Here is an 8,343-nt window from a genome sequence, read left to right as displayed (position 1 = left end):
CTTACAGATAGGAAAGATGTGCATCAGAAATGAGTTAAAGAAGGGATCTTTCCTCACAATCTACTCCTAGCTTGTTTCTCCACTCTACTTCACGGGATCTCTGATCACATAGAGCAGGTTACCACTAGAGTAGATCTCACATGGGTCTCATACCCATTTCCCTCGATGCACTTTCTATCACATTGCGTGATAGACCCTTAGTGAATTGATCTGCCAGATTATTTGATGTGTGGACATAATCCACAGTTATAACTCCGGAGTTTTTCAACTTTCTGACAGATTTCAATCTCCTCTTAACATGCCTTGTAGACTTCATGTTATTCCTAGAACTGTTAACCTTTGTTATCACCGTTTGGTTGTCACAGTTCATGGAAATAGCCGGTATCGGTTTTTCAACTACCGGTAAGTCCAATAGGAAATCACGAAGCCACTCGGCCTCAGCCCCAGCAGTGTCTAATGCTGCGAGTTCTGCTTCCATTGTAGACTTCATTAAGATAGTCTGCTTGCAAGACTTCCAGGAAACAGCGCCACCTCCAAACAGAAACACATATCCGCTTGTGGCATAAAGCTCATCAGCATCAGAAATCCAGTTGGCATCACAATAGCCTTCCAGCACTTTTGGGTTTCCGGTATAATGAATACCGTATGTCATAGTACCTTTCAAATACCGCAACACTCTCTCAAGAGCACGCCAGTGATCATCTCCTGGTTTCGACACAAATCGACTTAGCTTACTCACAGCATAAGAGATGTCTGGCCTTGTTGCACTTGCAAGGTACATGAGCGAGCCAATGATCTGGGAGTATGTCAATTGATCCCTTGCTATTCTCCGATTCTTTCTTAATAGCACACTGGGGTCATAAGGTGTTGGAGCAGGATCACAGTCACTAAAACCAAAGAGACTCAATACCTTTTCCACATAATGGGATTGTAACAAAGTTACCCCACCATCAGTTTCTCTAACAAGCTTGATGTTTAGAATGACATCAGCCTCTCCCAAATCTTTCATCTCGAAATTGCTCGATAGAAGATTTTTAACTTCCTCAATCACATTGAGATTTGATCCAAAGATCAAAATGTCATCAACATAAAGACACAGCATAACAGACTCACCCCCACCATACCGATAGTATACACACGTGTCAGATTCATTTACAACAAAGCCAGCTGCTGTAAGAGTATTATCAAACTTTTCATGCCATTGCTTAGGTGCTTGTTTTAGACCATACAATGATTTTATCAACCTGCACACCTTGTTCTCTTGACCATTCGCAATAAACCCTTCTGGCTGATCCATATAGATCTCCTCATCCAACTCTCCATTTAGGAAAGCTGTCTTAACATCCATCTGATGAATGATAAGACCATAAGAGGCTGCCACGGCTATTAATGTGCGAATTGTAGTCAATTGAGCCACTGGTGAGTAGGTATCAAAGAAATCTTCACCCTCCTTTTGGGTATATCCTTTGGCCACAAGCCTTGCCTTGTACCTCTCGATTGTACCATCAGGCCTAAGCTTTTTCTTGAAGATCCATTTGCAACCTATAGGTTGACAACCATAAGGACGGTCAACGACCTCCCAAGTTCCATTAGACATAATAGATTCCATCTCACTCCTTACTGCTTCCTTCCATAAGTCAGCATCAGGAGAGGAATATGCCTCACTAATGGTAGTTGGTGTGTCTTCCACAAGGTACACTATAAAGTCATTACCAAAGGATTTTGCAACCCTCTGTCTCTTGCTCTTTCGAGTGACTATAGTGTCATCCTCCTCAGGGATGTGCACGTGAGAATCCTCGGCATGATCTATAGGAATCGACAGTTCGTGCTCATGGGGAATTATAGTCTCATGACTTATATCACTAGGTGTATTCTTCATAGGAAACTCATTCTCAAAAATGTTGCGTCTCTAGATTCCATGATAGTATCAACATACATATCAGGCACATCAGATTTTATAATTAAGAACCTATACCCAGTGCTGTGAAAAGAGTACCCAAGGAATACACAATCAACAGTTTTAGGCCCAAGTTTACGCTTTTTGTTGATTGGCACATTCACTTTAGCCAAGCAACCCCAAGTGCGCAAATATGAGAGATTTAATCTTCTCTTTTCCCATTCCTCAAATGGAGTGATCTCTTTGTTCTTTGTTGGAACTCTATTCAGGACATGACATGCTGTCAAAATCGCCTCACCCCACCATGCATTCACCAAATCTGTTAGAGTGCGGTTTTTCCTTTCAGCAATCCCATTGGATTGTGGTGAGAATGGCGGTGTCCTCTCATGTTCCACGCAGAACTCATCGAACACATTAGAGAAATATTCTCCACCTCGATCAGACCTTAACCGTTTTATTTTCCTCTCAAGTTGATTCTCAACTTCAGCTTTATAGGTCTTAAAATAATTGAACGCTTCATCTTTTGTTTTTAAGAGATACACATAACAAAATCTAGTGGAGTCATCTATAAAAGTGAGAAAGTATCTTTTACCACCTTTGGTCAAAATTCCATTCATCTCGCACAGATCAGAATGAACAAGTTCTAGAGGTGCCAAACTCCTCGCCTCAGCAGCCTTATGAGGCTTGCGGGGTTGTTTTGATTCAACACACACATGGCACTTAGACTTTTTGACCAAGTTAAATTTAGGAATTAAATTTATATTTGCTAACTGCATAAGACAGCCAAAGCTTGCATGACAAAACCGTGAATGCCATAAATCTGACTCATCAGAAAAATTAACAGAATTCACCAGTTTATTACACACATCATGCAGTGATAAGCGGAACAAGCCTCCGCAATCATATCCTTTACCAACAAAGGTACCATGTTTCGACACAACACATTTATTAGACTCAAGAACAATTTTATATCCATCTCGACATAGCATCGAAGCGCTAACGAGATTCTTCTTGATAGAGGGCACATGCTGCACGCTCTTCAATGGCACCGTCTTTCCCGAAGTAAACTTCAGAATGACCGTACCAACACCAAGAACATGAGCACGCGACCCATTTCCCATCAACAAGGCGCCAGACCTCCCGACCTGATAGGAAGTGAACATAGAGGCATCAGCACACACATGAATGTTTGCACCACTGTCCATCCACCACTCAGGTGAATTACAGACTGAAAGAACAAATGGTAAAGAATTACCATACCCAGTTGTTCCTTCTTCAGTTTCAGTGGTTACAACATTAGCTGATTTCTTGTCTTGAGTGAACTTGCGATCAGGGCACTCTCTTGCCCAATGTTGATCACTGCCACAGACAAAGCATCCTCCCTTTCCCTTGTTATTGTTGTTCTTCTTTTTAAATTGTGCTGTATGAACAGGTTTATTTGCGTTCTCTGGTTTGTTCTGGTTTTCTTCTTGTTAAACTTGCGAAAGTTTCTCTTCTGCACCACATTAGCAGTAGAGGTCTCAACACCTTTTCCACTGTCCTTTGTTCTAGCCCTTTCCTCAACATCAAGAGTACCAATGAGCTCTTCCACATTGAACTCTTGTCTCTTATGTTTGAGAGAGGTAGCAAAGTCCTTCCAAGAAGGTGGCAACTTGGCGATTATACCGCCAGCCACAAACTTGTCAGGCAAAGGACAAGGAAAAAGTTCGAGTTCCTTAGCTAGTGCCTGAAACTCATGAGCCTGTTCCACTACAGATCGGTTCTCAACCATCTTGTAGTCATACAGCTGCTCCATGAGATACAGCTCGCTACCAGCGTCAGTAACTCCAAACTTTCCAACAAGGGCATCCCACAGCTCTTTCCCCGTGGGAAGGATGATATAGCTTTTCTGGAATTTAGTATCCAGTGCGCTAATTACTGCTCCTCGAAAGAGGTTGTCTTCAGCCTTAAACTTAGCCTCATCCTCAGGAGGTAAGTTTGCAGGCTTGCCCTCAGCGGCATGAAAACAAGACATTGTAGTTAGCCACAATTCCATTTTAGCTTTCCATATCAAGAAGTTTTTACCATCAAAAGGATCAGGCTTTAGCACAGCAGCAAAACCTCTGACAGAAAAATGCCTAACATTAGGTTTTTGGATTGTTAGAAATATAGGCATTTTCCGTATTATTTTAATTTTAATTCCATAAATTAACATTATGATGATGACATATAAAATATGTTTAATGATAGAAATCATTATCTCAAATATATCCATAACAATATGGATCAAGAGAACATGAAACATATGAATCATATAAATATAATAAGCAAATAAACATGGAACATGTATTATTATGGAACAACTGAAAATAAACAGATAGCAACATAAACAGCATGACTGTAAAATTAAGACAAACAGATTTATCATATTACTAGTATGATCAGGCATCAGACACGTCATGATATAATACGACAAAACAGATTGGATAAATTTATGGCTATAAATAAAACAGCAGGTATGAACATATATAATTTGCAGAATGAAAAACAGTAAGGAGATGAATTGATCATACCCAGCCATGCGCTCCGAGGATCTAGATCCTTGTCCAACTTCACTTGTCATGTCAGCAGGAAGAAGACTTTGGGCAGTCGCGTAGACGCTCCCCAAAAACCTAATTGCCGATCCCTCGTGCAAGGTCTCGAACGGCAAGGGCTCCGGAGGCACCTGCCCTCTCGCTTCTCTGTGCGCGCAGAGTCACGAGATGGAAATACCCTCACTCGGCTGCTGGACTGTGTTCTGAAAGTGTTTTCTCGCGTGTACCGAGTGACAGGGGTGCTCCTCTATTTAACCTCTCGCAGAGGGAAGCTGAAGGAGAAAGGTCGCCGAGTCACGCCAAGAGTCGGCTAGCTCTAGCCGAGTTATGCCATGAGTCGGCCAGCTCTCGCCGAGTCACGCCATAAGTCGGCAGCTGAAGGAGAAGGGTCACTCGGCTGACTGACGAAGAGACAGGGTCACTCGGCTAACATACGCGGTTAGTGAGTGCTAAAAATTAACACAACCACACCACGCCCGCTCGCCTGCCTGCCTGCCTGCCTGCCTGCCTCGCCTCGCCTCGCCACGCCACGCCACGCCACGCCCGGCCCGGCACGGCCGGCGGTGGCGGCGGCGCGCGCGCGCGCGCGTGTGGCACGCCCTTGTCCATTTCTTGACTTCTCAAGTTAAGTGGAATAAATCCCACCATATAAGTCAAGGCAAAAGACCCTTGGACTTCCAATGTGGTACTATTGGTATTCTCCACCATTACACACCATAGAGTTTATTCAATAAATGGGCCAAGCCCATAAAAGATCCAACAGTGCTTGGCTAGGAAAGTCTTGAGCCATAGGTCACGATCATTAGGAGTCATGTCCAGGAACACTAGGAAGGTGGCCTTATGCTCCATCATGTGGTTTAGGGCATACATGAGAGCCTCCCTAGAGAACCCAGGACAGTTGATTATAGCCATGTAGATCCCAGGTGGTGCTTCAGCATGGATGCTTTCACGGACAGCAGCAGCAACATCAGATACAACCTCTTTCATCCCATTGAACACAACAACATCTTCATCAGTCATGTACCTCTTCCTCTTCCCTAAGTTGGACATAGGCTTGCTATCATTAGAGTCACTAGGGGTACCCTTATCAATAGTCTTCCCCTTGCCAGTTAGATTGGAAACATCAACAAACTCTGAGGTCCCTTCTGCTCCATCATCTAGGATGTCAACAATGTCACTTGGCTTGCCCAAAGGCTCATTTGAACCCATTACAAACCTACCTGTGGCAACTGGCAACCCCAATTCCAAATAGTTCTCTATGGGCCTATTGAGGTAATCAGCATCTTTTGGGTGATCCTATTGAGTTAGCAACTCAAGTTAGCAGTTTCAAGTTAGACCAAGTTAGAAAAATGAAAGGTGTTGGTCCTAACCTTGATGTAAGCAGCATAATGACCCTCTTCTAAGCTTATGAATAAGGTATCCTCCCAAAGAGCGCCACTAATGTCCATCAGTTTGCAAACTTTGACCCACATAGACCTCCACTTATGAAGGTGATTGTACACTTGCTGGCCTGTTACTTCTTGGCAACAAAACTCGGAGTAACACCCCTGGTGTTTATATTCCGCTCGACAACGAGTATGGATTTAAGCACGTGATATCAGTACATAAAACGGACACTAAGATCTAATCATCTTCGCCTATTGCGATTTCAATATCGCATATGTTTCATTTATCGCGAGTGTGACATCGTTTTTATTTTTATCTATCCCGGCTCATCCGAAATTTTCGTGTTGTTCGGAACATAGTCGTTCCGAAAATCGGTGTGTTCGGTGATTATTTAAAACTCATCGCTCGTGCAAATACGAATTCGGAAGCTCGATCCACTTTTGTGATTCGTGTCCCAACTCAATTTATTATAACTCAACGACTAAAATACTCGGGGCAAAATAATCGGAATCGCGTAGTGTCTGAGAGAAATTGTGCACGAGGTTGATAATCAAGGAATTCTAATTGAGATCCAGTTATCACACAAATTTCCCGTAACCATGGAATTAGATGTTCAAATCGCAGGTAAATTCATCAGATTATGAATCGAATCAAACTATGTCACAAGTACTATCGACCTTTTTGTTATCGCTAAAAATCTTGATTCAAAGATATCTATGATTTTCAGTAAAAAAAGGAGAAAAGAAGAAATAAAAAAATATCCAGCCAATCCTATCCTCTACCGCCGCTTGCTGTGATTTTTTTCCATCACGCGGCCTGAGGCTTATCCTATCGCCGCTAGGTCTTTTATCTTCTCCAGCCGTCGCGCCCAGGCGTGGAGCTTCCTCCCTGCTGCAGTTCGGCCTCCAGGTTGCCTCCACCACCGCGCCCTGCTTCTTCCACGGCAGCTGCGCCTCTCTCCTCCCCAAGCTTCTTTCTCGCGACATGCCTCCAAGCCCTGGCCAGCTCGCTTGCACCTGGCTTCCTCGGCTTCTTATTGCGCTCGCCGAGCGGCTCTCTGCGTCGCGCAGCTTCCCCAAGCTCCCTGGTGCTTGCTCCTCTCCTGTGCCGGGCTCCTCCTTGAAGCTTTCCCCCCCATGGCGTGCCCAAGCCCTCTCCTTCCTCCTCCTCTGCGCGCCGTGATTCCCGGCTCGGCTCGCCCATCCTCTGCTCCCTCTTTCCGATCTCGCGCGCCCCTGGTTCCTATTTCTGCTCCGTGCCCGTGCACCTATCTCCCATGGTCGTGTGTCGTGGTGCTCCAGTGTCGTTTCCCAGGTTGCCTGCCCCTCAGCTGCTTGCTCTGCTTGCCGCACGCGCTCCTCCCCGCGTGCTGCTCAGCCTTGCCGTCGCCCTGTGCGCGTTCTTCTCTGCCATGGCCGCGCCCTGCTCCCTGCGCATGTGCCGCCGTCAAACCCCCTGCATCCGCGCCCCTTCTTCTTGCTCTGGCTCGGCTCTCTAGTGAGCTCCGCTGTTGTAACACCTCAAAATCTCATTTTGAGAATTATATAAAATTTTCCAAAGATTTTGAGTTAGAATTTTTTTTATCTCTTCTTTCAAAACTTTTGAAGTCACATATCCTAACTTGAATGTTTCTTAATTAAGATTAAAATAAAAGGATTTTATGTACTAAGAGATTATTTATCTCGAACATATAATTTGTATACGAGTTTTCTATTCAAAAGTGTTTTCTAAAAGAATGGATAGTGTGTGAAGTATTCTGTATAGAATTATATGTTTTGAAGCAAGGATTAAAGAACTAATCAAATACATAATTATTATTTGCATCATGCTGAACTTTTGCTTGTGCATTCAAATCAAATTGAAATTCAACTTTTACTTGAATTTACTTTAAAAGAAAATAAAACCGAAATAAAAGAAAAGAAGAAAACTGGCGCTTGGGCTAAGTCCTCCATTTTCGGCCCAATCCCACCTTACGCCCGTCAACCCACCACAGAATCCCCCCCCCACACAGCCCACTTCCCTTCCTTTCCCTTTTTTTGTTTTTCCCTTTTCTCTAGTTTCGCTGACGGGAGGGGTCCACTCGTCATCCACTTCGCCGCACTATACGCCGTCTGACACTACCGGGTGGGGCCACTTTGTCAGCTCCAACCTCTCGCCGAAATCACCGTGAAGCCGCGGCGGGTTGTTGCGATAAACCGGGATCACCAGCTGACCATGGTCGTCTCTGATGCGTTCGGGGGCTCGGGGTATATAAACCGCCCTGGTCGCACCCTGTTCTCCACCAAATCGGAGCATCGCCGCCTCGCCCAAAACACTAGACGGATAAATTGAGGGCGAATCCATCACCGGGAGAACACGTTTGCGTGCGAATTTGGGGGGCTGAGCTGAGTTTGGTGCTTCGCTGGGTCGCCGTGAATCCGTTTGGGACCGCAACGGGTGAAGCAGGGAGCAGTGATGCCATGAATTACTCGCCGACGTCTGATATCC

This window comes from Zea mays, chromosome 4 (assembly GCF_902167145.1).
Source record: "Zea mays cultivar B73 chromosome 4, Zm-B73-REFERENCE-NAM-5.0, whole genome shotgun sequence".
NCBI classification, from domain to species: Eukaryota; Viridiplantae; Streptophyta; class Magnoliopsida; order Poales; family Poaceae; genus Zea; species Zea mays.
The sequence above is the reverse complement of the archived record's forward strand: the minus strand, read 5'-3'. Positions refer to the sequence as shown.